We start from the raw sequence: 10,716 nt of genomic DNA, 5'->3' as shown, positions 1-10,716 counted from the left end.
ATCATCTCCTCCTGATGATATAAAGTCAGGCTCAGTCATCGTCTCCTCCTGATGATATAAAGTCAGGTGAAGTCTCGTAGTCCACAGAACATTTCTGGAGCTTCACAGTACAACAGAGTTGCAGCGTTCTGCTGAACACCTGAAGCAGCTGGAGATGATTTAAACATCAGATGTCTCCATGCAGCTCGTCTGCTGTGATCACAGAGATCACAACCTGATCTGAGGAGACCAACACCCTCGACGTGCGGTCAAGCTAACACTAACACTGTTAGCTCAGCAGCTACAGTGAAGATTTCAGGTGGGAAATATTAACCTTACTACATTTATTGAACAACATCAGTTACTCTTTACAAATTAAGATTTGATATAAATAAAACATGATGATCCTCTGAGTTCTTCACTAAAGAGACATTTCCTTTATGAATTTTTCAAGATGGTGTCCAAACCTCTTGGTGAGTTTGAGTTGCTCCTGTTAAACTTTTCTGTTTGAGGGAAAAGTTGCTGATGATGTATTTTCGTTTTTACACAACACACACAACACAACACAAACAACACAACACACAACACACAAAACACAACACAAACAACACAACGCACACAACACAAACAACACAACGCACACAACACAACACAAACAACACAACACACAAAACACAACACAAACAACACAACGCACACAACACACGCAACACAACGCAAACAACACAGTCTTCATCCTTGTGTGTCTGTTGTCACCGTCGTCTCTTCTTCACTTCCTCTGAAACACTGTAAACAGACCACACTGTTGCCAGGCAACCGTCTCTAATCAGAGCAGCTGCCATCATCCTCAGCCCCCCCGCTGGACGACTAAAGATAACTGTGTGTGTCAGCAGCCTGCAACAACTGGGTCAACGCACGCGCACACACACACACACACACACACACACACTTGTTGTGTTGTCAGACACAGAGCGACTATAAAACTGACATTTGGCTGCAGTTCTTGAGTTAATTTACTCAAGTAGAAAACTTAAAGCTACATTTAGTGTACAGATTCAGATCATTTATACAAAATCTAGATAATTCAGTTACAGTGTATTATTGTGGATTAAAGGTGTAATATGTAAGAATTTTAGTTCAAAACATTCAAAAATTCACTAAAATGATCAACAGCATGTGAAGAGACAACATCTGCAGTCATCTGTGACTTGTTGAAGAGATATCTACTGAAGTTAGCATGCTAACCAGCTAGCCCAGGGCTAACAAAGCTCCTGTAGTGGTGCAAACACCAAAACCCACTGGTAGTCCGGCTAGCTGCACAGCTAACAAGCTGGCAGTAGCTACAAAAATGGATGTATAAATATAATAGTCAGTAGCAATTAGCATTTACTCTGTCTCCTCAGATCAGGCTGTGATCTCTGTGATCACAGCAGACGAGCTGCATGGAGACATCTGATGTTTGAATCATCTCCAGCTGCTTCAGGTGTTCAGCAGAACGCTGCAACTCTGTTTTACTGTGAAGCTCCAGAGATGTTCTGTGGACTACGAGACTTCACCTGACTTTATATCATCAGGAGGAGACGATGACTGAGCCTGACTTTATATCATCAGGAGGAGACGATGACTGAGCCTGACTTTATATCATCAGGAGGAGACGATGACTGAGCCTGACTTTATATCATCAGGAGGAGACGATGACTGAGCCTGACTTTATATCATCAGGAGGAGATGATGACTGGACTCATGGAGGGAGGAGATGATGATAGACACAGTGAAATACCAGGCTGCTGTATTAAAGGTCCCATATTATACTGTTTTTCATCAATTTCACACAGCTGTCAGAGGTCCAACAACACTGTATTCGAAATGTATTGCCCCAAACACATCTGTGGTCATGAATTTCAGCTGTCTTAAAGTCGCTCAAGTGAGCTCGACTGAGCTCTACTGAGAGCAGGCTGTTTCTGTTTCTGTGCCTGCACCTTTAAATGCTAATGAGCTCCATCTGTCAGCGCCTGCCTTGCCTGCTACACGCCCCTCCCAGGGAGAGGATGTTGCTCACGCTAGTGGTAGCATGCGCTGATGTTAAAGTGGATGTATCGCTATGGCTCGGCGAGATGCTGTCGTTCAGCCATACCAGTTTGACCCAGAATCAAACCCAGAAGGAGAGGCTCAGAAAAATACAGACTCTGCGGCTGCAGCAGGACGTTTCAGAATGGTTAGTGTGTCTGAATATGTTACTTAGTTACCAAGCTCCCTCGTAATATTATTAACATTAAACTCGCTCCAAACGCCGTTGCATAGCGGACCGAAGCGGAGCTAACTAGTTAGCCAATTTCAAGCTGACTTCACCATACTCGTAGGCAACTGTAAATACTATCAAAACGTGCGGACACTTACCTGTTGCTCGGGTGCAGTTGCTGGTCCCGTATCGTTGGGACTGATCCTTTTACGAGGGTCAGTTGTCGAGTCAAAGCCAGCTTTGTACTGACCCACACACAAACAAATTTACAGGAACCATAGCCGTCACGTTGTCGTTAAAAATGAAACGCAACCACTGTCTCTTCTGTTCTTCTGTAGCTGGGACAGAATATAGGCACTTATGTTGATTTTTACAACCAACAACAGAACACTTCTCGTTGTGCTTCAACATGGTGCTTTCGATAGCGTAATGCCGTATCTCCGAGACGGTAATGCTGTACCTGGTGGGTGGAGACACTGCGGGTGGGAATATTCAAATGATCGGTCAATGACGTCGGTGACCGATGCCGAATTTGACTCGCTCATCTGGAAACTGCAGGCAAGACACCGTCAGAAATCTGTATCTCACTCAAAAAAGCATGGATGGTCTTTTTTCAAAGTTTTAATGTGTGTGGCAGCACCATAGACCCAAAATAAAAAAGTGAGTTTTTCATAATATGGGACCTTTAAGATTTACACACTCCGAAGGCCATTTCGTAAAAGTGTGAATGGAGGGAAAAGATGTGTTGAGTGTGACTTTACGTCCTGTAGGTGTGAAACAGACAAACGGCAGCAGGATGGACTGGCTCACATGTTCAGTGACTCAGCTGTCGTCCTCCAGTCAGCTGATTCTGTTTCCAACACACTGAGCTGAAGCTGTCTGCTGCAACATGGAGGCAACTCCACCCCTAACCCTAACACCACCACTGACCCTAACACCACCACTGACCCTAACTCCACCCTGACCCCACCCCTGACCCTAACTCCACCCTAACACCACCACTGACCCTAACTCCACCCTAACACCACCCCTGACCCTAACTCCACCCTAACACCACCCCTGACCCTAACTCCACCCTAACACCACCACTGACCCTAACTCCACCCTGACACCACCCCTGACCCTAACTCCACCCTGACACCACCCCTGACCCTAACTCCACCCCTGACCCTAACTCCACCCTAACTCCACCCTAACACCACCACTGACCCTAACTCCACCCTAACACCACCCCTGACCCTAACCCTGACCTGCCTCACTGTTTACATCCTTCTAGGCTCACAAACCAACCGAAGCTGTGAATCAACATGTGGGTCGTTCTCTTCCTGTTGATGGACTTCCCAGTTTTCACATGTTAATATATTTCTCTCTGCCTCGTTCATTTTCATAATACAAACATGATCTGTTAATATTACAGGTTCCCACACCTGCCGTCATGCTTCACCTGTCCACCTGATGTCCTCACCTGACTCCCACACCCACCTGCTGACACACCTGCCTCTCATTATCTCATCAGCTATATACCAGCAGCCAGACCTTTCCCTCTGATCCACACCGAAGTTGAATTATTTTGTGTTTTTACAGATTTTCACAGAACAGTTGTTCTAAACCTCGTCGACTCGCAGCCCTCCAGAAAATCAGGTTGGTGTTTAGGACCTCACCTTAACCTGGGACTCTTAACTCTTTTCCTTCAGTGAAGGAAACAGTCAGACTGAACCATGAAGACCACAGAGAGGTGATGGAGACATGTGACCTCCATCCCCCAAATCTGTCAACATCTTAGCTTTCATTTACTGTCTTTAAATAAAATACTCAGCATGAGACGCTGGGACCTGATGTGTCCTCAGCTCATCTCATCCTGGTGGAAATCAAACCTCGACTGACACCACAAAAATATTCAGTTCCGTTAGCTTCTGTTCCGTTAGCTTCGGTTTCTTTGGGTTTATCTCATAGTCTTTTATTGTTTTTTCTGCAGAGCTAAAGCATGTTCCTGAAACACGTTGTCATTTTAAGATTAACTGATTATTTTGACTGCTGTTATTTTGTGCTTTCTGCTACCAGAACCATCAATATATCAGTGTGCGGAACGATCCTACTGAAGATGTAAATCTTTAATGAAAACACTTCCCAAATATAAAGTAGTTTTAATCACACAAACAGGAGGAAACAGTGACTTTTTGGAAGCAACTTCCAGCGCTGGATGAATCCACATTTGGTGCTGTAGTGAGTATTTGTGACAGCAGGACAGTGTGTGTGTGTTCATGGTGATGAAGGAACTCATGTGACACACACATGAAGCTGTAGCTCAGGAGGTAGAGCGGGTCGTCTAAGTAACAGGAAGGTCGTTAGGTATGTAGACCTGTATGTGTGTGTGTGTGTGTGTGTGTGAGAACAATGGCTGACAGTGGGTCTTTGGAAAACTACAAAAATGGCCGAACCGGACGTCGGACTACAAGTTTACGGATGTGACGTAGGTGAAGTCACGTTCGTAGGACTACAAAATGGCCGGAACGTGATTTGGGAAAATCGCGTTCATAAAACTACCAAAATGGCCGGAACGTGGTTTGGTGAAACCACGCGCGGACACGAATTCACAGGGTGATATTGATTTTGCTGAATCATATACCTGGAATTCAAAAATGGCGGACTGAAACGTCAGCCGAAGGTAGTCGCTCCAACAAGAGCGCGGGATTTTGAAACAATGGCAATAGTTACACCACCACTGGCCTTATATGCACTTTGATTGCACACAAGATGAATTTAGAGGGAAAATGACCCACTATCCCCAGAGAGGTAGCCGCGCTACCAAGAGGCATCCGCCTCTAAAATTATGAATGGGAATACTATGATATGCTATAGCGAGGTTACTACCCGTAGGTTTACACCACGTTATTCATAAGATCACGACACTCGGACATGTATGTAGGTGTAGATATGTGTGTGTGTGGAGGTTAGTAAGAGGGAAAGAAGATAAGTCGGCGCTTATCAGACAACAACGAATAACAGGACAACCGTGAAATACACACAGTCGTTTCTCCCTAAATCGGGGGTCGGCAAGCGGACCGAGGTTCGCTTATCGTCCACTGATCAGAGAGAAAGTACGACGTACAGTGATCACACGGCGGCAAGATTACGCAGCTATCCAGCGAGTGGATCAGCGCACATAAGCTCCTTCGGGAGCGCAATAACACATACAATCAGCACAGTTATAACATAGGTAGGACTCGGCGGTCCCTTCACACAAATGTAAGCACACGCTATACTATCTGTCTCTGCCCAAACAATAGCCTCTTACTTGAGTCGCTCGTTGCGACAAGCGTGCGTCCCGTCCGACTCGAAACTCCAACTCGTTTGGATGCGAGCGCGGGACCAGCTGCAGCGTCCTGGCAGCGAGTGATGGCAGCGCCGTTCTTCCGTTATGAAAGTGAAACAGCGGGATCGATCAAATGGAAGGACCGGACCTCGGTGGTTCCGTCTCCTTCTGAAGAAAAACGTTCTTCCTTCTGCAGGCGATGAGGAATGGCTGGGTTGCGCAGCGTTCCTCTTTGGATCCAAAAAGTAATAAAGAATATTCTAACAAAAAGAAAAAGAAACAGTCTCTGTCTCGTCCAGCGAGTTAAGAACTGTAGCCTAGGTCAAGCAAACTGAAACGTCTCACCAAATTTACACCCTTTTGGCAACTACTGAATAAAGCCAGAGCTTCTTCACAGCATCACGTTACCTGGGAAATGCGATGGGTAGCGGGGCTCCCTGACCTTTATGCCCTGAGTGACGTCAGGGTCATCTGGCCGTACTTTTATGGCCTGCGGCAACTTTGGCCCAATCAGGAGCGGATTAAAGTTTGGGGACGGACTGTACCTCGACGTACAGTTTGCCAGACCTTTGGGCGTTGGCCCAGTTCCTTTGTTCTTGAAAACTCATGCTGGTTTAGGAGTGCCTTGTAGTAAGGCTTCTGGGTTCCTTACAGGCCTCTCCTTTGTCTGCAATATCTGATGAAGGCCCAACAGCAGCCTCAGCCATCAGTGTGTGAACGTTGGTGTGAACGTGACGAGTGTAAAGCATTCTGAGCGATCAGCAGACCGGAAAAACACTGTAGTCCATTTACCCACAGACATGATTCTGGTCTGTTGACAAGAATAAAACCAGATTTATTTTTCTTTTCTTTGAGTTTGAACCTGCTTTATAACTTCTACCACCAATATATGATCATCAACCCTCCTCAACTGAGACATTTTAGTCCGTCGCAGGTTCAGACTTCTGTCTGTCAGTGTCACGTTATCATATGTTAGCCTGTCCTCTGTGAAGCTGCCATATATACTTACAGACATATATATTCATGTTATATATAGACTCTGCCTGTCAACAGTATGTGTGTAACTCTATATCTCCGAGCGAAGCTGAGCTCTGATCCTCTGCAGCAGCACGCTGTTACCTTCAACCCACTCTGAAGAAACGGTTCTGATCTCTGTGGAGAAACTGAGCCTTTAAAAACATGAAACTTTATTAAAGCATATGAAACTTTATTAAAACATATGAAACTTTTCAAAATAAAGTCAGGAAAGAAACTTTTGTTCAGGCAGGTTTTAGATTTGGTCATGTGGCATTGTTATGGTTCAGACCAAAATATCTCAACTTGTGCGAACATGGTAATCGTTATACCTGCTAAAATTAGCATGTTAGCATTTTAATTGTGAGAATGTTAGCATTTAGCTAAAATCCTAACAGAGCTGTAAGGCTGGCCGCAGAGCAGCCAGAACTTTGGTTCTGTAACCAGCTGAGTGAACTTAAAACCTACACTCTTTATGGAGGATCGAAACTGCCAAAAATGTGAAAAATAAATAAAGAAATAAATGACTTAATAAATAAATATATATTAAATATGCCACTGAATGCACCAACAATAATATTAAAAAACAAATGTAGGCAATAATTATTTTTGGAATTGTGACATCATTTAAGCAGTTCAACACAACAAACAAAGACCAAAGAGCTGGTGGTGGATCTGAGGAGAACCAGGACACCAGTGACCCCAGTTTCCATTCTTGGGCATAACGTAGACATCGTGGAACACTACAAATGTCTGGGGGTGTTTATCGACAATAAACTGGACTGGACTAAGAACACTGAAGTCCTCTACAAGAAGGGACAGAGCCGCCTCTATTTTCTGAGGAGGCTCCGCTCCTTTAACATCTGCCGGACTATGCTGAGGATGTTTCATGAGTCTGTGGTGGCCGGTGCTGTTCTGTTTGCTGTTGTGTGCTGGGGCAGCAGACTGAGAGTAGCAGATGCCAACAGACTCAACAAGCTGATCAGGAAGGCCAGTGACGTTGTGGGGGTGGAGCTGGACACTTTGACAGCAGTGTCTGACAGGAGGACGCTGTCGAAGTTGCGGGCGATACTGCAGTATGAATTTCACCCTCTCCACAACGCTCTGGTCACACAGAGGAGCACCTTCAGCCAGAGACTAATTGCTCTAAAATGCACCACTGAGCGCCACAGGAAGTCATTCCTACCTGTGGCCATTAGGGTTGTCACAAGAACCGATACTTCGGTACCAATTCGATGCCGACACGAAAAAAATAATACGATACTTGCTTTTTTCTGGTAACGTCAGAACCGAATATACAACTTTTCACTCGGCGAGCCGTGTCAATTCTTGGCGGAACTGACGGGGGCAGTATACGCGTGTGAGCAGCACAGAGCAGTCAGCGGTGCTGAAGAAGTTAACCTGCCGTCTTAGAAAAAATGGCTTCAGCAAGTGAGAGTGAAAGCACAACACGTCGGCTCGTCGACAAGACAGGCACTAAGAGTCGCGTGTGGAAATATTTTGCATTCGAGGCGGATGAATACGGAGCAATTCTAGACTCAAACAAGCCGACATGCAAACAGTGCCTCAGAAGTTTTCAAACGAAAGGAGGAAGCACGTCAAACCTGGCCAAACAACTCAAAGACAGGCACCCCGACTAGTTTAGAGAATTCAGTGAGTTTCGAGTGAATTTCCGTTTACTATCACTGTTGTGTCACGTCATACGTTAACCCGAATATGCCTACGTTCCGTCATTTGGGCATGAGAGTCAGCTGGGGCGCAGGCTTCTACTCTCTCGCTCAGTCGCTCACTCATGTAGATGTTTAACGTAATGTAACGGTACGGTCTGCGTCATTATACGTAAGGTGACATGTTGAGATACTGTCTGACAGTCTCTTACCTTCTGTTATTTAAGCTAAAAGTACCTTTTGGCAGTTGGCAGCTGGTACTGCAATTTAAATTCTGTGCAAAAAGATGTTGAAGCACAGTGGTGTTAAATACTTGACAGTTTGAAGCAGTTTTCAATAAATTAGTGAATTTAAAAGTACATGGGTTCTGTTGGTTTTTTTTTAATTGTCGTATCGAATTAGTATCGAGAATCGTGGAAATTCACAGGTATTGGTATAGACTACTGAAATTCTGGTATCGTGACAACCCTAGTGGCCATTAAACTTTACAACTCCTCCCTCTGATATTTGGACTCAAATGGCTATATATATTTATATATGTATATGTACATTTGCCATACCATATATATATTTATATTGCACTGTATATTTGTAAATACTTGGAGTGGTCATTGAACAGTTAAGATTGTCTATTTTATTTTATTTTTATTTTATTTATTTTATTTTATTACTTTATTTTATTGTCTACTTTACTATGTTATCTATATCTTTATCTCTTGTTTCCATTCAGGCTATATTTCTATTTCTACTTTGCACGGAGCATCTGTAACAAAAACATTTTCCCCCCGGGGATTAATAAATGTATTGCATTTAAATTTCTACATTTTTTTACTGTTGTTTTTATATTTTTATATTTTCTTTTATTGTATTTTGTGAAAATGTAAGTGTTGACAATCCTGTTGATGCCTTTATTTATTCTTAGTAACAATGTTGTGTTTGTACCTTCTTGAGTACTAAATTATCTTGTTTTATTCTATTTTCTCATTATGACTTTATATTCTTCATGCAGCTCAGGGAGAAGCTTTACAGTTTCATTGGTTTGCAAAATGACAAAGATTTGAATCTTGTTTGTCTTTTTTTATTGTTTCATTATTTCACTGTTTCACTCACACTGTAAGGACACTCCCACACTCTGTATGGACACTCCCACACTATGTAGGGACACTCCCATACTATGTATGGACACTCCCACACTATGTAGGGACACTCCCACACTATGTAAGGACACTCTCACACTCTGTATGGACACTCCCACACTATGTAGGGACACTCCCATACTATGTATGGACACTCCCACACTATGTAGGGACACTCCCACACTATGTAAGGACACTCTCACACTCTGTAAGGGCACTCCCACAGTTCTGTAAGGTCACTCCCACACTATGTAAGGAAACCCTCACACTCTGTAAGGACACTCCCACACTATGTAAGGACACTCCCACACTCTGTAAGGGCACTCCCACACTCTGTAAGGTCACTCCCACACTCTGTAAGGAAACCCTCACACTCTGTAAGGACACTCCCACACTATGTAAGGACACTCCCACACTGTAAGGGCACTCCCACAGTTCTGTAAGGTCACTCCCATACTCTGTAAGGAAACCGTCACACTCTGTAAGGACACTCCCACACAGAGTTTAAAGCCTGCAGCTCCTCCAGTTAGTTAGAAGTGAAGAAGCCTCTTGGATGAGAGGAGAAACGTCTTCAACAAACTGAAACAAGTCCAGTTGACCACGATACAGCACAGAGAATGTCTGAAATACGTAAAATGACATGGCATTGGAACATTTTACTTTTTTTCGTCTTTAATTTGTTATTTAAATCCTAATATTACCAGTTTTAGTTTGTCTTGGCGGTCAGAATTACCTTTTCAAAGCTGGTCAGGGTTTTAAAAGTTTTATGAGCAAGCAGTTCAAACTACAGTTCCTGGTTCCCTGAATGCAGCACATCTCTGTAACGGGTTGTGAAACTGTGATTAGTCATCATCTTCTGTTCAGTGATGCGTCATAACTTTTCCCCTTTTTTAAACGTGCAACATGTTGTGAGGTGAAACTTCACGGATGAACTCACATTCTCTACTTCACTGCAATTTTGACATACTTGGACTTTTTGCTACTTTATACTTTTACTCCACTACATTTAAAAAAGTGAACACTGCAGTCTTACTTCATTCTTTGACAGCTTTCGTTCCTGATTAAATTGCTTCTTGATATTTCTGATACCGTCAAAGAACACGATGTCCCAGTTCAGGTCCAGCCACACACCAGACTTGTGTTGCATGTCGTTCCCCTCACTTCACTTCCTGTCATGTCTCCACTGTAAAAGCTCTAAAACAGGTTTCACATTTCAAATACATTTATATTTTTCATTATTAAACATATGATGAACTCATGGATTATAACGCTGAGTAAAAAGTGAACCACATTGTTTCTGAAATGCTTTTTTAAAATCAAATAAACTTTTTATACCTGAAGTGTATTTAAAGTTGTGAAAACTTCTTC

This window comes from Pagrus pagrus (assembly GCF_965226575.1).
Source record: "Pagrus pagrus genome assembly, chromosome: 15".
Taxonomy (NCBI): Eukaryota; Metazoa; Chordata; class Actinopteri; order Spariformes; family Sparidae; genus Pagrus; species Pagrus pagrus.
The sequence above is the reverse complement of the archived record's forward strand: the minus strand, read 5'-3'. Positions refer to the sequence as shown.